A 23,142-nucleotide genomic window follows, 5' to 3' on the forward strand; every position below is an offset into this window, starting at 1 on the left:
GGAACTCGGGCTTGGCTTGACCGGGAGCTCGGACTTGGCTTTAACTGGAACATGGACTTGGCTTGACCGGGAACTCGGACTTGGCTTGACCTGGAACTCGGGCTTGGCTTGACCTGGAACACGGACTTGGCTTGATCTGGAACTCGGACTTGCCTTGACCGGGAACACGGGCTTCGCTTGACCTGGAACACTGACTTGGCTTGATCTGGAACTCGGACATGACTTGACTGGGAACTCAGACTTGGCTTGACCTGGAACTCGGACTTGGCTCGACCGGGAACTCGAGCTTGGCTTGACCTGGAACTCGGGCTTGGCTTGACCTGGAACACGGACTTGGCTTGATCTGGAACTCGGACTTGCCTTGACCGGGAACTCGGGCTTCGCTTGACCTGGAACACTGATTTGGCTTGACCTGGAACTCGGGCATGACTTGACTGGGAACTCAGACTTGGCTTGACCTGGAACTCGGACTTTGCTCGACCTGGTACTCGGGCTTGGCTAGACCTGGAACTCGGACTTGGCTTGACCTGGAACTCGGGCTTGGCTTGACCTGCAACTCGGACTTGACTTTACCGGGAACTCGTACTTGCCCTGACCGGGAACTCCGACTTGACTTGACGTGGAACTCGGACTTGGCTTGACCAGGAACTCAGACTTGGCTTGACCGGGAACTCGGACTTGGTTTGACCTGGATCCCGGACTTGGCTTGAACTGGACCTCGGGCTTGGCTTGATCTGGAACTCGGACTTGGCTTGACCGGGAACTCGGGCTTGGCTTGACCGGGTATTCGGGCTTGGCTTGAACTGGACCTCGGACTTGGCTTGATCGGGAACTCGAACTTGGCTTGACCAGGAACTCAGACTTGGCTTGACCTTGAACTCGAACTTGGCTTGACCGGGAACTCGGGCTTGGCTGCACCTGGAACTCGGACTTGGCTTGACCTGGAACTCGGGCTTTGCTTGACCTGGAATTCAGAACTTGGCTTGACCTGGAACTCATGCTTGGCTTGACCAGGAACTCGGGCTTGGCTTGACCGGGAGCTCGGACTTGGCTTGAACTGGAACATGGACTTGGCTTGACCGGGAACTCGGACTTGGCTTGACCTGGAACTCGGGCTTGGCTTGACCTGGAACACGGACTTGGCTTGATCTGGAACTCGGACTTGCCTTGACCGGGAACTCGGGCTTCGCTTGACCTGGAACACTGATTTGGCTTGACCTGGAACTCGGGCATGACTTGACTGGGAACTCAGACTTGGCTTGACCTGGAACTCGGACTTGGCTTGACCGGGAACTCGGGCTTTGCTCGACCTGGTACTCGGGCTTGGCTAGACCTGGAACTCGGACTTGGCTTGACCTGGAACTCGGGCTTGGCTTGACCTGCAACTCGGACTTGACTTTACCGGGAACTCGTACTTGCCCTGACCGGGAACTCCGACTTGACTTGACGTGGAACTCGGACTTGGCTTGACCAGGAACTCAGACTTGGCTTGACCGGGAACTCGGACTTGGTTTGACCTGGAACCCGGACTTGGCTTGAACTGGAACACTGATTTGGCTTGATCTGGAACTCGGACTTGGCTTGACCGGGAACTTGGGCTTGGCTTGACCGGGAATTCGGGCTTGGCTTGAACTGGAACTCGGACTTGGCTGCACCTGGAACTCGGACTTGGCTTGACCTGGAACTCGGGCTTTGCTTGACCTGGAATTCAGAACTTGGCTTGACCTGGTACTCATGCTTGGCTTGACCAGGAACTCGGGCTTGGCTTGACCGGGAGCTCGGACTTGGCTTGAACTGGAACATGGACTTGGCTTGACCGGGAACTCGGACTTGGCTTGACCTGGAACTCGGGCTTGGCTTGACCTGGAACACGGACTTGGCTTGATCTGGAACTCGGACTTGCCTTGACCGGGAACACGGGCTTCGCTTGACCTGGAACACTGACTTGGCTTGACCTGGAACTCGGACATGACTTGACTGGGAACTCAGACTTGGCTTGACCTGGAACTCGGACTTGGCTCGACCGGGAACTCGGGCTTGGCTTGACCTGGAACTCGGGCTTGGCTTGACCTGGAACACGGACTTGGCTTGATCTGGAACTCGGACTTGCCTTGACCGGGAACTCGGGCTTCGCTTGACCTGGAACACTGATTTGGCTTGACCTGGAACTCGGGCATGACTTGACAGGGAACTCGGACTTGGCTGCAACTGGAACTCGGACTTGGCTTGACCTGGAACTCGGGCTTTGCTTGACCTGGAATTCAGAACTTGGCTTGACCTGGAACTCATGCTTGGCATGACCAGGAACTCGGGCTTGGCTTGACCGGGAGCTCGGACTTGGCTTGAACTGGAACATGGACTTGGCTTGACCGGGAACTCGGACTTGGCTTGACCTGGAACTCGGGCTTGGCTTGACCTGGAACACGGACTTGGCTTGATCTGGAACTCGGACTTGCCTTGACCGGGAACTCGGGCTTCGCTTGACCTGGAACACTGATTTGGCTTGACCTGGAACTCGGGCATGACTTGACTGGGAACTCAGTCTTGGCTTGACCTGGAACTCGGACTTGGCTTGACCGGGAACTCGGGCTTTGCTCGACCTGGTACTCGGGCTTGGCTAGACCTGGAACTCGGACTTGGCTTGACCTGGAACTCGGGCTTGGCTTGACCTGCAACTCGGTCTTGACTTTACCGGGAACTCCTACTTGCCCTGACCGGGAACTCCGACTTGACTTGACGTGGAACTCGGACTTGGTTTGACCAGGAACTCAGACTTGGCTTGACCGGGAACTCGGACTTGGTTTGAACTGGTACCCGGACTTGGCTTGAACTGGACCTCGGGCTTGGCTTGATCTGGAACTCGGACTTGGCTTGACCGGGAACCCGGGCTTGGCTTGAACTGGAACTCGGGCTTGGCTTGATCTGGAACTCGGACTTGGCTTGACCGGGAACTCGGGCTTCGCTTGACCGGGAATTCGGGCTTGGCTTGAACTGGAACTCGAACTTGGCTGCACCTGGAACTCGGACTTGGCTTGACCTGGAACTCGGGCTTTGCTTGACCTGGAATTCAGAACTTGGCTTGACCTGGAACTCATGCTTGGCTTGACCAGGAACTCGGGCTTGGCTTGACCGGGAGCTCGGACTTGGCTTTAACTGGAACATGGACTTGGCTTGACCGGGAACTCGGACTTGGCTTGACCTGGAACTCGGGCTTGGCTTGACCTGGAACACGGACTTGGCTTGATCTGGAACTCGGACTTGCCTTGACCGGGAACACGGGCTTCGCTTGACCTGGAACACTGACTTGGCTTGACCTGGAACTCGGACATGACTTGACTGGGAACTCAGACTTGGCTTGACCTGGAACTCGGACTTGGCTCGACCGGGAACTCGAGCTTGGCTTGACCTGGAACTCGGGCTTGGCTTGACCTGGAACACGGACTTGGCTTGATCTGGAACTCGGACTTGCCTTGACCGGGAACTCGGGCTTCGCTTGACCTGGAACACTGATTTGGCTTGACCTGGAACTCGGGCATGACTTGACTGGGAACTCAGACTTGGCTTGACCTGGAACTCGGACTTTGCTCGACCTGGTACTCGGGCTTGGCTAGACCTGGAACTCGGACTTGGCTTGACCTGGAACTCGGGCTTGGCTTGACCTGCAACTCGGACTTGACTTTACCGGGAACTCGTACTTGCCCTGACCGGGAACTCCGACTTGACTTGACGTGGAACTCGGACTTGGCTTGACCAGGAACTCAGACTTGGCTTGACCGGGAACTCGGACTTGGTTTGACCTGGAACCCGGACTTGGCTTGAACTGGACCTCGGGCTTGGCTTGATCTGGAACTCGGACTTGGCTTGACCGGGAACTCGGGCTTGGCTTGACCGGGTATTCGGGCTTGGCTTGAACTGGACCTCGGACTTGGCTTGATCGGGAACTCGAACTTGGCTTGACCAGGAACTCAGACTTGGCTTGACCTTGAACTCGAACTTGGCTTGACCGGGAACTCGGGCTTGGCTGCACCTGGAACTCGGACTTGGCTTGACCTGGAACTCGGGCTTTGCTTGACCTGGAATTCAGAACTTGGCTTGACCTGGAACTCATGCTTGGCTTGACCAGGAACTCGGGCTTGGCTTGACCGGGAGCTCGGACTTGGCTTGAACTGGAACATGGACTTGGCTTGACCGGGAACTCGGACTTGGCTTGACCTGGAACTCGGGCTTGGCTTGACCTGGAACACGGACTTGGCTTGATCTGGAACTCGGACTTGCCTTGACCGGGAACTCGGGCTTCGCTTGACCTGGAACACTGATTTGGCATGACCTGGAACTCGGGCATGACTTGACTGGGAACTCAGACTTGGCTTGACCTGGAACTCGGACTTGGCTTGACCGGGAACTCGGGCTTTGCTCGACCTGGTACTCGGGCTTGGCTAGACCTGGAACTCGGACTTGGCTTGACCTGGAACTCGGGCTTGGCTTGACCTGCAACTCGGACTTGACTTTACCGGGAACTCGTACTTGCCCTGACCGGGAACTCCGACTTGACTTGACGTGGAACTCGGACTTGGCTTGACCAGGAACTCAGACTTGGCTTGACCGGGAACTCGGACTTGGTTTGACCTGGAACCCGGACTTGGCTTGAACTGGAACACTGATTTGGCTTGATCTGGAACTCGGACTTGGCTTGACCGGGAACTTGGGCTTGGCTTGACCGGGAATTCGGGCTTGGCTTGAACTGGAACTCGGACTTGGCTGCACCTGGAACTCGGACTTGGCTTGACCTGGAACTCGGGCTTTGCTTGACCTGGAATTCAGAACTTGGCTTGACCTGGTACTCATGCTTGGCTTGACCAGGAACTCGGGCTTGGCTTGACCGGGAGCTCGGACTTGGCTTGAACTGGAACATGGACTTGGCTTGACCGGGAACTCGGACTTGGCTTGACCTGGAACTCGGGCTTGGCTTGACCTGGAACACGGACTTGGCTTGATCTGGAACTCGGACTTGCCTTGACCGGGAACACGGGCTTCACTTGACCTGGAACACTGACTTGGCTTGACCTGGAACTCGGACATGACTTGACTGGGAACTCAGACTTGGCTTGACCTGGAACTCGGACTTGGCTCGACCGGGAACTCGGGCTTGGCTTGACCTGGAAATCGGGCTTGGCTTGACCTGGAACACGGACTTGGCTTGATCTGGAACTCGGACTTGCCTTGACCGGGAACTCGGACTTGGTTTGAACTGGAACCCGGACTTGGCTTGAACTGGACCTCGGGCTTGGCTTGATCTGGAACTCGGACTTGGCTTGACCGGGAACTCGGGCTTTGCTTGACCGGGAATTCGGGCTTGGCTTGAACTGGAACTCGAACTTGGCTGCACCTGGAACTCGGACTTGGCTTGACCTGGAACTCGGGCTTTGCTTGACCTGGAATTCAGAACTTGGCTTGACCTGGAACTCATGCTTGGCTTGACCAGGAACTCGGGCTTGGCTTGACCGGGAGCTCGGACTTGGCTTTAACTGGAACATGGACTTGGCTTGACCGGGAACTCGGACTTGGCTTGACCTGGAACTCGGGCTTGGCTTGACCTGGAACACGGACTTGGCTTGATCTGGAACTCGGACTTGCCTTGACCGGGAACTCGGGCTTCGCTTGACCTGGAACACTGATTTGGCTTGACCTGGAACTCGGGCATGACTTGACTGGGAACTCAGACTTGGCTTGACCTGGAACTCGGACTTTGCTCGACCTGGTACTCGGGCTTGGCTAGACCTGGAACTCGGACTTGGCTTGACCTGGAACTCGGGCTTGGCTTGACCTGCAACTCGGACTTGACTTTACCGGGAACTCGTACTTGCCCTGACCGGGAACTCCGACTTGACTTGACGTGGAACTCGGACTTGGCTTGACCAGGAACTCAGACTTGGCTTGACCGGGAACTCGGACTTGGTTTGACCTGGATCCCGGACTTGGCTTGAACTGGACCTCGGGCTTGGCTTGATCTGGAACTCGGACTTGGCTTGACCGGGAACTCGGGCTTGGCTTGACCGGGTATTCGGGCTTGGCTTGAACTGGACCTCGGACTTGGCTTGATCGGGAACTCGAACTTGGCTTGACCAGGAACTCAGACTTGGCTTGACCTTGAACTCGAACTTGGCTTGACCGGGAACTCGGGCTTGGCTGCACCTGGAACTCGGACTTGGCTTGACCTGGAACTCGGGCTTTGCTTGACCTGGAATTCAGAACTTGGCTTGACCTGGAACTCATGCTTGGCTTGACCAGGAACTCGGGCTTGGCTTGACCGGGAGCTCGGACTTGGCTTGAACTGGAACATGGACTTGGCTTGACCGGGAACTCGGACTTGGCTTGACCTGGAACTCGGGCTTGGCTTGACCTGGAACACGGACTTGGCTTGATCTGGAACTCGGACTTGCCTTGACCGGGAACTCGGGCTTCGCTTGACCTGGAACACTGATTTGGCTTGACCTGGAACTCGGGCATGACTTGACTGGGAACTCAGACTTGGCTTGACCTGGAACTCGGACTTGGCTTGACCGGGAACTCGGGCTTTGCTCGACCTGGTACTCGGGCTTGGCTAGACCTGGAACTCGGACTTGGCTTGACCTGGAACTCGGGCTTGGCTTGACCTGCAACTCGGACTTGACTTTACCGGGAACTCGTACTTGCCCTGACCGGGAACTCCGACTTGACTTGACGTGGAACTCGGACTTGGCTTGACCAGGAACTCAGACTTGGCTTGACCGGGAACTCGGACTTGGTTTGACCTGGAACCCGGACTTGGCTTGAACTGGAACACTGATTTGGCTTGATCTGGAACTCGGACTTGGCTTGACCGGGAACTTGGGCTTGGCTTGACCGGGAATTCGGGCTTGGCTTGAACTGGAACTCGGACTTGGCTGCACCTGGAACTCGGACTTGGCTTGACCTGGAACTCGGGCTTTGCTTGACCTGGAATTCAGAACTTGGCTTGACCTGGTACTCATGCTTGGCTTGACCAGGAACTCGGGCTTGGCTTGACCGGGAGCTCGGACTTGGCTTGAACTGGAACATGGACTTGGCTTGACCGGGAACTCGGACTTGGCTTGACCTGGAACTCGGGCTTGGCTTGACCTGGAACACGGACTTGGCTTGATCTGGAACTCGGACTTGCCTTGACCGGGAACACGGGCTTCGCTTGACCTGGAACACTGACTTGGCTTGACCTGGAACTCGGACATGACTTGACTGGGAACTCAGACTTGGCTTGACCTGGAACTCGGACTTGGCTCGACCGGGAACTCGGGCTTGGCTTGACCTGGAACTCGGGCTTGGCTTGACCTGGAACACGGACTTGGCTTGATCTGGAACTCGGACTTGCCTTGACCGGGAACTCGGGCTTCGCTTGACCTGGAACACTGATTTGGCTTGACCTGGAACTCGGGCATGACTTGACAGGGAACTCGGACTTGGCTGCAACTGGAACTCGGACTTGGCTTGACCTGGAACTCGGGCTTTGCTTGACCTGGAATTCAGAACTTGGCTTGACCTGGAACTCATGCTTGGCATGACCAGGAACTCGGGCTTGGCTTGACCGGGAGCTCGGACTTGGCTTGAACTGGAACATGGACTTGGCTTGACCGGGAACTCGGACTTGGCTTGACCTGGAACTCGGGCTTGGCTTGACCTGGAACACGGACTTGGCTTGATCTGGAACTCGGACTTGCCTTGACCGGGAACTCGGGCTTCGCTTGACCTGGAACACTGATTTGGCTTGACCTGGAACTCGGGCATGACTTGACTGGGAACTCAGTCTTGGCTTGACCTGGAACTCGGACTTGGCTTGACCGGGAACTCGGGCTTTGCTCGACCTGGTACTCGGGCTTGGCTAGACCTGGAACTCGGACTTGGCTTGAACTGGACCTCGGACTTGGCTTGATCGGGAACTCGAACTTGGCTTGACCAGGAACTCAGACTTGGCTTGACCTTGAACTCGAACTTGGCTTGACCGGGAACTCGGGCTTGGCTGCACCTGGAACTCGGACTTGGCTTGACCTGGAACTCGGGCTTTGCTTGACCTGGAATTCAGAACTTGGCATGACCTGGAACTCATGCTTGGCATGACCAGGAACTCGGGCTTGGCTTGACCGGGAGCTCGGACTTGGCTTGAACTGGAACATGGACTTGGCTTGACCGGGAACTCGGACTTGGCTTGACCTGGAACTCGGGCTTGGCTTGACCTGGAACACGGACTTGGCTTGATCTGGAACTCGGACTTGCCTTGACCGGGAACACGGGCTTCGCTTGACCTGGAACACTGACTTGGCTTGACCTGGAACTCGGACATGACTTGACTGGGAACTCAGACTTGGCTTGACCGGGAACTCAGACTTAGCTTGACCGGGAACTCGGACTTGGTTTGACCCGGAACCCGGACTTGGCTTGACTGGGAACTGAGACTTGGCTTTACCTGGAACACGGACTTGGTTTGACCTGGAACACTGACTTGGCTTGTCCTGGAACTCGGACTTGGCTTGACTGGGATATGAGACTTGGCTTTACCTGGAACTCGGACTTGGCTTGACCGGGAAATCGGGCTTGGCTTGTCCTGGATCTCGGGCTTGGCTTCACCTGGAACTCGGGCTTGGCTTGACCGGGAACACAGACTTGGCTTCACCTGGAACACGGACTTTGTTTGACTGGAAACTCGGTCTTGGCTTGATCTGTAACTCAGACTTGGCTTGACCTGGAACTCAGGCTTGGCTGCACCTGGAACTCGGACTTGGCTTGACCTGGAACTCGGGCTTTGCTTGACCTCGAATTCAGACTTGGCTTGACCTGGAACTCGTGCTTGGCTTGACCGGGAACTCGGGCTTGGCTTGACCGGGAGCTCGGACTTGCCTTGACCAGGAACTCAGGCTTGGCTTGACAAGAACATGGACTTGGCTTGACCGGGAACTCGGGCTTGGCTTGACCGGGAACTCTGACTTGGCTTGACGGGGAACTCGAACTTGGCTTGACCGGGAACTCAGACTTGGCTTGATCTGTAACTTGGACTAGGCTTGACCGGGAACTCGGGCTTGGCTTGACCTGGAACTCGGACTTGGCTTGACCGGGAACTCGAACGTGGCTTGACCGGGAACTCGTACTTGCCCTGACCGGGAACTCCGTCTTGACTTGACGTGGAACTCGGACTTGGCTTGACCAGGAACTCAGACTTGGCTTGACCGGGAACTCGGACTTGGTTTGACCTGGAACCCGGACTTGGCTTGAACTGGACCTCGGGCTTGGCTTGATCTGGAACTCGGACTTGGCTTGACCGGGAACTCGGGCTTGGCTTGACCGGGAATTCGAACTTGGCTTGATCGGGAACTCGAACTTGGCTTGACCTTGAACTCGAACTTGGCTTGACCGGGAACTCGGGCTTGGCTGCACCTGGAACTCGGACTTGGCTTGACCTGGAACTCGGGCTTTGCTTTACCTGGAATTCAGAACTTGGCTTGACCAGGAACTCGGGCTTGGCTTGACCGGGAGCTCGGACTTGGCTTGAACTGGAACATGGACTTGGCTTGACCGGGAACTCGGACTTGGCTTGACCTGGAACTCGGGCTTGGCTTGACCTGGAACACGGACTTGGCTTGATCTGGAACTCGGACTTGCCTTGACCGGGAACACGGGCTTCGCTTGACCTGGAACACTGACTTGGCTTGACCTGGAACTCGGACATGACTTGACTGGGAACTCAGACTTGGCTTGACCTGGAACTCGGACTTGGCTCGACCGGGAACTCGGGCTTGGCTCGACCTGGTACTCGGGCTTGGCTAGACCTGGAACTCGGACTTGGATTGACCAGCAACTCGGACTTGGCTTTACCGGGAACTCGTACTTGGCTTGACCGGGAACTCCTACTTGACTTGACGTGGAACTCGGACTTGGCTTGACCAGAAACTCAGACTTAGCTTGACCGGGAACTCGGACTTGGTTTGACCTGGAACCCGGACTTGGCTTGACTGGGAACTGAGACTTGGCTTTACCTGGAACACGGACTTGGTTTGACCTGGAACACTGACTTGGCTTGTCCTGGAACTCGGACTTGGCTTGACTGGGATCTGAGACTTGGCTTTACCTGGAACTCGGACTTGGCTTGACCGGGAAATCGGGCTTGGCTTGTCCTGGATCTCGGGCTTGGCTTCACCTGGAACTCGGGCTTGGCTTGACCGGGAACACAGACTTGGCTTCACCTGGAACACGGACTTTGTTTGACTGGAAACTCGGTCTTGGCTTGATCTGTAACTCAGACTTGGCTTGACCTGGAACTCAGGCTTGGCTGCACCTGGAACTCGGACTTGGCTTGACCTGGAACTCGGGCTTTGCTTGACCTCGAATTCAGACTTGGCTTGACCTGGAACTCGTGCTTGGCTTGACCGGGAACTCGGGCTTGGCTTGACCGGGAGCTCGGACTTGCCTTGACCGGGAACTCAGGCTTGGCTTGACAAGAACATGGACTTGGCTTGACCGAGAACTCGGGCTTGGCTTGACCGGGAACTCGGACTTGGCTTGACCGGGAACTCGTACTTGGCTTGACCGGGAACTCAGACTTGGCTTGATCTGTAACTTGGACTAGGCTTGACCGGGAACTCGGGCTTGGCTTGACCTGGAACTCGGACTTGGCTTGACCGGGCACTCGAACGTGGCTTGACCGGGAACTCAGACTTGGCTTGACCCTGAACTCGAACTTGGCTTGACCGGGAACTTGGGCTTGGCTGCATCTGGAACTCGGACTTGGCTTGACCTGGAACTCGGGCTTTGCTTGACCTGGAATTCAGACTTGGCTTGATCTGGAATTCGTGCTTGGCTTGACCAGGAACTCGGGCTTGGCTTGACCGGGAGCTCGGACTTGCCTTGACGGTGAACTGAGGCTTGGCTTGAACTGGAACATGGACTTGGCTTGACCGGGAACTCGGACTTGGCTTGACCTGGAACTCGGGCTTGGCTTGACCTCGAACACGGACTTGGCTTGATCTGGAACTCGGACTTGCCTTGACCGGGAACTCGGGCTTCGCTTGACCTGGAACACTGATTTGGCTTGACCTGGAACTCGGGCATGACTTGACTGGGAACTCAGACTTGGCTTGACTTGGAATTCGGACTTGGCTTGACCGGGAACTCGGGCTTGGCTCGACCTGGTACTCGGGCTTGGCTTGACCTGGAACTCGGACTTGGCTTGACCTGGAACTCGGGCTTGGCTTGACCTGCAACTCGGACTTGGTTTTAGCGGGAACTCGTACTTGCCTTGACCGGGAACTCCGACTTGACTTGACGTGGAACTCGGACTTGGATTGACCAGGAACTCAGACTTGGCTTGACCGGGAACTCGGACTTGGTTTGACCTGGAACCCGGACTTGGCTTGAACTGGACCTCGGGCTTGGCTTGATCTGGAACTCGGACTTGGCTTGACCGGGAACTCGGGCTTGGCTTGACCGGGAATTCGGGCTTAGCTTGACCTGGAACTCGGACTTGGCTTGACCGGGAACTCGAACTTGGCTTGACCGGGAACTCAGACTTGGCTTGACCTTGAACTCGAACTTGGCTTGACCGGGAACTCGAACTTGGCTTGACCGGGAACTCAGACTTGGCTTGACATGGAACTCGAACTTGGTTTGACCTGGAATTCAGAACTTGGCTTGACCTGGAACTCATGCTTGGCATGACCAGGAACTCGGGCTTGGCTTGACCGGGAGCTTGGACTTGGCTTGAACTGGAACATGGACTTGGCTTGACCTTGAACTCGAACTTGGCTTGACCGGGAACTCGGGCTTGGCTGCACCTGGAACTCGGACTTGGCTTGACCTGGAACTCGGGCTTTGCTTGACCTGGAATTCAGAACTTGGCTTGACCTGGAACTCATGCATAGCTTGACCAGGAACTCGGGCTTGGCTTGACCGGGAGCTTGGACTTGGCTTGAACTGGAACATGGACTTGGCTTGACCGGGAACTCGGACTTGGCTTGACCTGGAACTCGGGCTTGGCTTGACCTGGAACACGGACTTGGCTTGATCTGGAACTCGGACTTGCCTTGACCGGGAACTCGGGCTTCGCTTGACCTGGAACACTGACTTGGCTTGACCTGGAACTCGGACATGACTTGACTGGGAACTCAGACTTGGCTTGACCTGGAACTCGGACTTGGCTCGACCGGGAACTCGGGCTTGGCTCGACCTGGTACTCGGGCTTGGCTAGACCTGGAACTCGGACTTGGCTTGACCTGGAACTCGGGCTTGGCTTGACCTGGAACTCGGGCTTGGCTTGACTTGCAACTCGGACTTGGCTTTACCGGGAACTCGTACTTGGCTTGACCGGGAACTCCGACTTGACTTGACGTGGAACTCGGACTTGGCTTGACCAGGAACTCAGACTTGGCTTGACCGGGAACTCGGACTTGGCTTGACCAGGAACTCGGGCTTGGCTTGACCGGGAGCTCGGACTTGACTTGACGTGGAACTCGGACTTGGCTTGACCTGGAATTCAGACTTGGCTTGATCTGGAATTCGTGCTTGGCTTGACCAGGAACTCGGGCTTGGCTTGACCGGGAGCACGGACTTGCCTTGACGGTGAACTGAGGCTTGGCTTGAACTGGAACATGGACTTGGCTTGACCGGGAACTCGGACTTGGCTTGACCTGGAACTCGGGCTTGGCTTGACCTCGAACACGGACTTGGCTTGATCTGGAACTCGGACTTGCCTTGACCGGGAACTCGGGCTTCGCTTGACCTGGAACACTGATTTGGCTTGACCTGGAACTCGGGCATGACTTGACTGGGAACTCAGACTTGGCTTGACCTGGAATTCGGACTTGGCTTGACCGGGAACTCGGGCTTGGCTCGACCTGGTACTCGGGCTTGGCTTGACCTGGAACTCGGACTTGGCTTGACCTGGAACTCGGGCTTGGCTTGACCTGCAACTCGGACTTGGTTTTAGCGGGAACTCGTACTTGCCTTGACCGGGAACTCCGACTTGACTTGACGTGGAACTCGGACTTGGATTGACCAGGAACTCAGACTTGGCTTGACCGGGAAATCGGACTTGGTTTGACCTGGAACCCGGACTTGGCTTGAACTGGACCTCGGGCTTGGCTTGATCTGGAACTCGGACTTGGCTTGACCGGGAACTCGGGCTTGGCTTGACCGGGAATTCGGGCTTGGCTTGACCTGGAACTCGGACTTGGCTTGACCGGGAACTCGAACTTGGCTTGACCGGGAACTCAGACTTGGCTTGACCTTGAACTCGAACTTGGCTTGACCGGGAACTCGAACTTGGCTTGACCGGGAACTCAGACTTGGCTTGACATGGAACTCGAACTTGGTTTGACCTGGAATTCAGAACTTGGCTTGACCTGGAACTCATGCTTGGCATGACCAGGAACTGGGGCTTGGCTTGACCGGGAGCTCGGACTTGGCTTGAACTGGAACATGGACTTGGCTTGACCTTGAACTCGAACTTGGCTTGACCGGGAACTCGGGCTTGGCTGCACCTGGAACTCGGACTTGGCTTGACCTGGAACTCGGGCTTTGCTTGACCTGGAATTCAGAACTTGGCTTGACCTGGAACTCATGCATAGCTTGACCAGGAACTCGGACTTGGCTTGACCTGGAACTCGGGCTTTGCTTGACCTCGAATTCAGACTTGGCTTGACCTGGAACTCGTGCTTGGCTTGACCGGGAACTCGGGCTTGGCTTGACCGGGAGCTCGGACTTGCCTTGACCAGGAACTCAGGCTTGGCTTGACAAGAACATGGACTTGGCTTGACCGGGAACTCGGGCTTGGCTTGACCGGGAACTCTGACTTGGCTTGACGGGGAACTCGAACTTGGCTTGACCGGGAACTCAGACTTGGCTTGATCTGTAACTTGGACTAGGCTTGAACGGGAACTCGGGCTTGGCTTGACCTGGAACTCGGACTTGGCTTGACCGGGAACTCGAACGTGGCTTGACCGGGAACTCAGACTTGGCTTGACCGGGAACTCGGACTTGGTTTGACCTGGAACCCGGACTTGGCTTGAACTGGACCTCGGGCTTGGCTTGATCTGGAACTCGGACTTGGCTTGACCGGGAACTCGGGCTTGGCTTGACCGGGAATTCGGACTTGGCTTGATCGGGAACTCGAACTTGGCTTGACCTTGAACTCGAACTTGGCTTGACCGGGAACTCGGGCTTGGCTGCACCTGGAACTCGGACTTGGCTTGACCTGTAACTCGGGCTTTGCTTGACCTGGAATTCAGAACTTGGCTTGACCAGGAACTCGGGCTTGGCTTGACCGGGAGCTCGGACTTGGCTTGAACTGGAACATGGACTTGGCTTGACCGGGAACTCGGACTTGGCTTGACCTGGAACTCGGGCTTGGCTTGACCTGGAACACGGACTTGGCTTGATCTGGAACTCGGACTTGCCTTGACCGGGAACACGGGCTTCGCTTGACCTGGAACACTGACTTGGCTTGACCTGGAACTCGGACATGACTTGACTGGGAACTCAGACTTGGCTTGACCTGGAACTCGGACTTGGCTCGACCGGGAACTCGGGCTTGGCTCGACCTGGTACTCGGGCTTGGCTAGACCTGGAACTCGGACTTGGATTGACCAGCAACTCGGACTTGGCTTTACCGGGAACTCGTACTTGGCTTGACCGGGAACTCCTACTTGACTTGACGTGGAACTCGGACTTGGCTTGACCAGAAACTCAGACTTAGCTTGACCGGGAACTCGGACTTGGTTTGACCTGGAACCCGGACTTGGCTTGACTGGGAACTGAGACTTGGCTTTACCTGGAACACGGACTTGGTTTGACCTGGAACACTGACTTGGCTTGTCCTGGAACTCGGACTTGGCTTGACTGGGATCTGAGACTTGGCTTTACCTGGAATTCGGACTTGGCTTGACCGGGAAATCGGGCTTGGCTTGTCCTGGATCTCGGGCTTGGCTTCACCTGGAACTCGGGCTTGGCTTGACCGGGAACACAGACTTGGCTTCACCTGGAACACGGACTTTGTTTGACTGGAAACTCGGTCTTGGCTTGATCTGTAACTCAGACTTGGCTTGACCTGGAACTCAGGCTTGGCTGCACCTGGAACTCGGACTTGGCTTGACCTGGAACTCGGGCTTTGCTTGACCTCGAATTCAGACTTGGCTTGACCTGGAACTCGTGCTTGGCTTGACCGGGAACTCGGGCTTGGCTTGACCGGGAGCTCGGACTTGCCTTGACCGGGAACTCAGGCTTGGCTTGACAAGAACATGGACTTGGCTTGACCGAGAACTCGGGCTTGGCTTGACCGGGAACTCGGACTTGGCTTGACCGGGAACTCGTACTTGGCTTGACCGGGAACTCAGACTTGGCTTGATCTGTAACTTGGACTAGGCTTGACCGGGAACTCGGGCTTGGCTTGACCTGGAACTCGGACTTGGCTTGACCGGGCACTCGAACGTGGCTTGACCGGGAACTCAGACTTGGCTTGACCCTGAACTCGAACTTGGCTTGACCGGGAACTTGGGCTTGGCTGCATCTGGAACTCGGACTTGGCTTGACCTGGAACTCGGGCTTTGCTTGACCTGGAATTCAGACTTGGCTTGATCTGGAATTCGTGCTTGGCTTGACCAGGAACTCGGGCTTGGCTTGACCGGGAGCTCGGACTTGCCTTGACGGTGAACTGAGGCTTGGCTTGAACTGGAACATGGACTTGGCTTGACCGGGAACTCGGACTTGGCTTGACCTGGAACTCGGGCTTGGCTTGACCTCGAACACGGACTTGGCTTGATCTGGAACTCGGACTTGCCTTGACCGGGAACTCGGGCTTCGCTTGACCTGGAACACTGATTTGGCTTGACCTGGAACTCGGGCATGACTTGACTGGGAACTCAGACTTGGCTTGACCTGGAATTCGGACTTGGCTTGACCGGGAACTCGGGCTTGGCTCGACCTGGTACTCGGGCTTGGCTTGACCTGGAACTCGGACTTGGCTTGACCTGGAACTCGGGCTTGGCTTGACCTGCAACTCGGACTTGGTTTTAGCGGGAACTCGTACTTGCCTTGACCGGGAACTCCGACTTGACTTGACGTGGAACTCGGACTTGGATTGACCAGGAACTCAGACTTGGCTTGACCGGGAACTCGGACTTGGTTTGACCTGGAACCCGGACTTGGCTTGAACTGGACCTCGGGCTTGGCTTGATCTGGAACTCGGACTTGGCTTGACCGGGAACTCGGGCTTGGCTTGACCGGGAATTCGGGCTTGGCTTGACCTGGAACTCGGACTTGGCTTGACCGGGAACTCGAACTTGGCTTGACCGGGAACTCAGACTTGGCTTGACCTTGAACTCGAACTTGGCTTGACCGGGAACTCGAACTTGGCTTGACCGGGAACTCAGACTTGGCTTGACATGGAACTCGAACTTGGTTTGACCTGGAATTCAGAACTTGGCTTGACCTGGAACTCATGCTTGGCATGACCAGGAACTCGGGCTTGGCTTGACCGGGAGCTCGGACTTGGCTTGAACTGGAACATGGACTTGGCTTGACCTTGAACTCGAACTTGGCTTGACCGGGAACTCAGGCTTGGCTGCACCTGGAACTCGGACTTGGCTTGACCTGGAACTCGGGCTTTGCTTGACCTGGAATTCAGAACTTGGCTTGACCTGGAACTCATGCATAGCTTGACCAGGAACTCGGGCTTGGCTTGACCGGGAGCTTGGACTTGGCTTGAACTGGAACATGGACTTGGCTTGACCGGGAACTCGGACTTGGCTTGACCTGGAACTCGGGCTTGGCTTGACCTGGAACACGGACTTGGCTTGATCTGGAACTCGGACTTGCCTTGACCGGGAACTCGGGCTTCGCTTGACCTGGAACACTGACTTGGCTTGACCTGGAACTCGGACATGACTTGACTGGGAACTCAGACTTGGCTTGACCTGGAACTCGGACTTGGCTCGACCGGGAACTCGGGCTTGGCTCGACCTGGTACTCGGGCTTGGCTAGACCTGGAACTCGGACTTGGCTTGACCTGGAACTCGGGCTTGGCTTGACCTGGAACTCGGGCTTGGCTTGACTTGCAACTCGGACTTGGCTTTACCGGGAACTCGTACTTGGCTTGACCGGGAACTCAGACTTGACTTGACGTGGAACTCGGACTTGGCTTGACCAGGAACTCAGACTTGGCTTGACCGGGAACTCGGACTTGGCTTGACCTGGAACATGGACTTGGCTTGATCTGGAACTCGGGCTTGGCTTGACCGGGAACTCGGACTTGGCCTGACCGGGAACTCGGACTTGGCTTGACCAGGAACTCAGACTTGGCTTGACCTTGAACTCGAACTTGGCTTGACCGGGAACTCGGACTTGGCTGCACCTGGAACTCGGACTTGGCTTGACCTGGAACTCGGGCTTTGCTTGACCTGGAACATGGACTTGGCTTGATCTGGAACTCGGACTTGCCTTGACCGGGAACTCGGGCTTCGCTTGACCTGGAACACTGACTTGGCTTGACCTGGAACTCGGACATGGCTTGACCGGGAACACCGACTTGACTTGACCTGGAACTCGGACTTGGCTTGACCGTGAACTCAGACTTGGCTTGACCGGGATCTCAGACTTGGCTTGACTTGGAACACGGACTTGGCTTGACCGGGAGCTCGGACTTGCCTTGACCGGGAACTCAGGCTTGGCTTGACAAGAACATGGACTTGGCTTGACCGAGAACTCGGGCTTGGCTTGACCGGGAACTCGGACTTGGCTTGACCGGGAACTCGTACTTGGCTTGACCGGGAACTCAGACTTGGCTTGATCTGTAACTTGGACTAGGCTTGACCGGGAACTCGGGCTTGGCTTGACCTGGAACTCGGACTTGGCTTGACCGGGCACTCGAACGTGGCTTGACCGGGAACTCAGACTTGGCTTGACCCTGAACTCGAACTTGGCTTGACCGGGAACTTGGGCTTGGCTGCATCTGGAACGCGGACTTGGCTTGACCTGGAACTCGGGCTTTGCTTGACCTGGAATTCAGACTTGGCTTGATCTGGAATTCGTGCTTGGCTTGACCAGGAACTCGGGCTTGGCTTGACCGGGAGCTCGGACTTGCCTTGACGGTGAACTGAGGCTTGGCTTGAACTGGAACATGGACTTGGCTTGACCGGGAACTCGGACTTGGCTTGACCTGGAACTCGGACTTGCCTTGACCGGGAACTCGGGCTTCGCTTGACCTGGAACACTGATTTGGCTTGACCTGGAACTCGGGCATGACTTGACTGGGAACTCAGACTTGGCTTGACCTGGAATTCGGACTTGGCTTGACCGGGAACTCGGGCTTGGCTCGACCTGGTACTCGGGCTTGGCTTGACCTGGAACTCGGACTTGGCTTGACCTGGAACTCGGGCTTGGCTTGACCTGCAACTCGGACTTGGTTTTAGCGGGAACTCGTACTTGCCTTGACCGGGAACTCCGACTTGACTTGACGTGGAACTCGGACTTGGATTGACCAGGAACTCAGACTTGGCTTGACCGGGAACTCGGACTTGGTTTGACCTGGAACCCGGACTTGGCTTGAACTGGACCTCGGGCTTGGCTTGATCTGGAACTCGGACTTGGCTTGACCGGGAACTCGGGCTTGGCTTGACCGGGAATTCGGGCTTGGCTTGACCTGGAACTCGGACTTGGCTTGACCGGGAACTCGAACTTGGCTTGACCGGGAACTCAGACTTGGCTTGACCTTGAACTCGAACTTGGCTTGACCGGGAACTCGAACTTGGCTTGACCGGGAACTCAGACTTGGCTTGACATGGAACTCGAACTTGGTTTGACCTGGAATTCAGAACTTGGCTTGACCTGGAACTCATGCTTGGCATGACCAGGAACTCGGGCTTGGCTTGACCGGGAGCTCGGACTTGGCTTGAACTGGAACATGGACTTGGCTTGACCTTGAACTCGAACTTGGCTTGACCGGGAACTCGGGCTTGGCTGCACCTGGAACTCGGACTTGGCTTGACCTGGAACTCGGGCTTTGCTTGACCTGGAATTCAGAACTTGGCTTGACCTGGAACTCATGCATAGCTTGACCAGGAACTCGGGCTTGGCTTGACCGGGAGCTTGGACTTGGCTTGAACTGGAACATGGACTTGGCTTGACCGGGAACTCGGACTTGGCTTGACCTGGAACTCGGGCTTGGCTTGACCTGGAACACGGACTTGGCTTGATCTGGAACTCGGACTTGCCTTGACCGGGAACTCGGGCTTCGCTTGACCTGGAACACTGACTTGGCTTGACCTGGAACTCGGACATGACTTGACTGGGAACTCAGACTTGGCTTGACCTGGAACTCGGACTTGGCTCGACCGGGAACTCGGGCTTGGCTCGACCTGGTACTCGGGCTTGGCTAGACCTGGAACTCGGACTTGGCTTGACCTGGAACTCGGGCTTGGCTTGACCTGGAACTCGGGCTTGGCTTGACTTGCAACTCGGACTTGGCTTTACCGGGAACTCGTACTTGGCTTGACCGGGAACTCCGACTTGACTTGACGTGGAACTCGGACTTGGCTTGACCAGGAACTCAGACTTGGCTTGACCGGGAACTCGGACTTGGCTTGACCTGGAACATGGACTTGGCTTGATCTGGAACTCGGGCTTGGCTTGACCGGGAACTCGGACTTGGCCTGACCGGGAACTCGGACTTGGCTTGACCAGGAACTCAGACTTGGCTTGACCTTGAACTCGAACTTGGCTTGACCGGGAACTCGGACTTGGCTGCACCTGGAACTCGGACTTGGCTTGACCTGGAACTCGGGCTTTGCTTGACCTGGAACATGGACTTGGCTTGATCTGGAACTCGGACTTGCCTTGACCGGGAACTCGGGCTTCGCCTGACCTGGAACACTGACTTGGCTTGACCTGGAACTCGGACATGGCTTGACCGGGAACACCGACTTGACTTGACCTGGAACTCGGACTTGGCTTGACCGTGAACTCAGACTTGGCTTGACCGGGATCTCAGACTTGGCTTGACTTGGAACACGGACTTGGCTTGACCTATACCTTGGACTTGGCTTGACCTGGAACTCGGACTTGGCTTGACCTGGACCTCGGACTTGGCTTGACCGGGATCTCGAACTTGGCTTGACCGGGAACTGAGACTTGGCTTTACCTGGAACACGGACTTGGTTTGACCTGGAACACTGACTTGGCTTGTCCTGGAACTCGGACTTGGCTTGACTGGGATCTGAGACTTGGCTTTACCTGGAACTCGGACTTGGCTTGACCGGGAAATCGGGCTTGGCTTGTCCTGGATCTCGGGCTTGGCTTCACCTGGAACTCGGGCTTGGCTTCACCTGGAACTCGGGCTTGGCTTGACCGGGAGCTCGGACTTGCCTTGACGGTGAACTGAGGCTTGGCTTGAACTGGAACATGGACTTGGCTTGACCGGGAACTCGGACTTGGCTTGACCTGGAACTCGGGCTTGGCTTGACCTCGAACACGGACTTGGCTTGATCTGGAACTCGGACTTGCCTTGACCGGGAACTCGGGCTTCGCTTGACCTGGAACACTGATTTGGCTTGACCTGGAACTCGGGCATGACTTGACTGGGAACTCAGACTTGGCTTGACCTGGAATTCGGACTTGGCTTGACCGGGAACTCGGGCTTGGCTCGACCTGGTACTCGGGCTTGGCTTGACCTGGAACTCGGACTTGGCTTGACCTGGAACTCGGGCTTGGCTTGACCTGCAACTCGGACTTGGTTTTAGCGGGAACTCGTACTTGCCTTGACCGGGAACTCCGACTTGACTTGACGTGGAACTCGGACTTGGATTGACCAGGAACTCAGACTTGGCTTGACCGGGAACTCGGACTTGGTTTGACCTGGAACCCGGACTTGGCTTGAACTGGACCTCGGGCTTGGCTTGATCTGGAACTCGGACTTGGCTTGACCGGGAACTCGGGCTTGGCTTGACCGGGAATTCGGGCTTGGCTTGACCTGGAACTCGGACTTGGCTTGACCGGGAACTCGAACTTGGCTTGACCGGGAACTCAGACTTGGCTTGACCTTGAACTCGAACTTGGCTTGACCGGGAACTCGAACTTGGCTTGACCGGGAACTCAGACTTGGCTTGACATGGAACTCGAACTTGGTTTGACCTGGAATTCAGAACTTGGCTTGACCTGGAACTCATGCTTGGCATGACCAGGAACTCGGGCTTGGCTTGACCGGGAGCTCGGACTTGGCTTGAACTGGAACATGGACTTGGCTTGACCTTGAACTCGAACTTGGCTTGACCGGGAACTCGGGCTTGGCTGCACCTGGAACTCGGACTTGGCTTGACCTGGAACTCGGGCTTTGCTTGACCTGGAATTCAGAACTTGGCTTGACCTGGAACTCATGCATAGCTTGACCAGGAACTCGGGCTTGGCTTGACCGGGAGCTTGGACTTGGCTTGAACTGGAACATGGACTTGGCTTGACCGGGAACTCGGACTTGGCTTGACCTGGAACTCGGGCTTGGCTTGACCTGGAACACGGACTTGGCTTGATCTGGAACTCGGACTTGCCTTGACCGGGAACTCGGGCTTCGCTTGACCTGGAACACTGACTTGGCTTGACCTGGAACTCGGACATGACTTGACTGGGAACTCAGACTTGGCTTGACCTGGAACTCGGACTTGGCTCGACCGGGAACTCGGGCTTGGCTCGACCTGGTACTCGGGCTTGGCTAGACCTGGAACTCGGACTTGGCTTGACCTGGAACTCGGGCTTGGCTTGACCTGGAACTCGGGCTTGGCTTGACTTGCAACTCGGACTTGGCTTTACCGGGAACTCGTACTTGGCTTGACCGGGAACTCCGACTTGACTTGACGTGGAACTCGGACTTGGCTTGACCAGGAACTCAGACTTGGCTTGACCGGGAACTCGGACTTGGCTTGACCTGGAACATGGACTTGGCTTGATCTGGAACTCGGGCTTGGCTTGACCGGGAACTCGGACTTGGCCTGACCGGGAACTCGGACTTGGCTTGACCAGGAACTCAGACTTGGCTTGACCTTGAACTCGAACTTGGCTTGACCGGGAACTCGGACTTGGCTGCACCTGGAACTCGGACTTAGCTTGACCTGGAACTCGGGCTTTGCTTGACCTGGAACATGGACTTGGCTTGATCTGGAACTCGGACTTGCCTTGACCGGGAACTCGGGCTTCGCCTGACCTGGAACACTGACTTGGCTTGACCTGGAACTCGGACATGGCTTGACCGGGAACACCGACTTGACTTGACCTGGAACTCGGACTTGGCTTGACCGTGAACTCAGACTTGGCTTGACCGGGATCTCAGACTTGGCTTGACTTGGAACACGGACTTGGCTTGACCTATACCTCGGACTTGGCTTGACCTGGAACTCGGACTTGGCTTGACCTGGACCTCGGACTTGGCTTGACCGGGATCTCGAACTTGGCTTGACCGGGAACTGAGACTTGGCTTTACCTGGAACACGGACTTGGTTTGACCTGGAACACTGACTTGGCTTGTCCTGGAACTCGGACTTGGCTTGACTGGGATCTGAGACTTGGCTTTACCTGGAACTCGGACTTGGCTTGACCGGGAAATCGGGCTTGGCTTGTCCTGGATCTCGGGCTTGGCTTCACCTGGAACTCGGGCTTGGCTTCACCTGGAACTCGGGCTTGGCTTGACCGGGAACACAGACTTGGCTTCACCTGGAACACGGACTTTGTTTGACTGGAAACTCGGTCTTGGCTTGATCTGTAACTCAGATTTGGCTTGACCTGGAACTCAGGCTTGGCTGCACCTGGAACTCGGACTTGGCTTGACCTGGAACTCGGGCTTTGCTTGACCTCGAATTCAGACTTGGCTTGACCTGGAACTCGTGCTTGGCTTGACCGGGAACTCGGGCTTGGCTTGACCGGGAGCTTGGACTTGCCTTGACCGGGAACTCAGGTTCGGCTTGACAAGAACATGGACTTGGCTTGACCGGGAACTCGGGCTTGGCTTGACCGGGAACTCGGACTTGGCTTGACCGGGAACTCGAACTTGGCTTGACCGGGAACTCAGACTTGGCTTGATCTGTAACTTGGACTAGGCTTGACCGGGAACTCGGG

Source organism: Hemitrygon akajei, chromosome 3 (genome assembly GCF_048418815.1).
Source record: "Hemitrygon akajei chromosome 3, sHemAka1.3, whole genome shotgun sequence".
NCBI lineage: Eukaryota > Metazoa > Chordata > Chondrichthyes > Myliobatiformes > Dasyatidae > Hemitrygon > Hemitrygon akajei.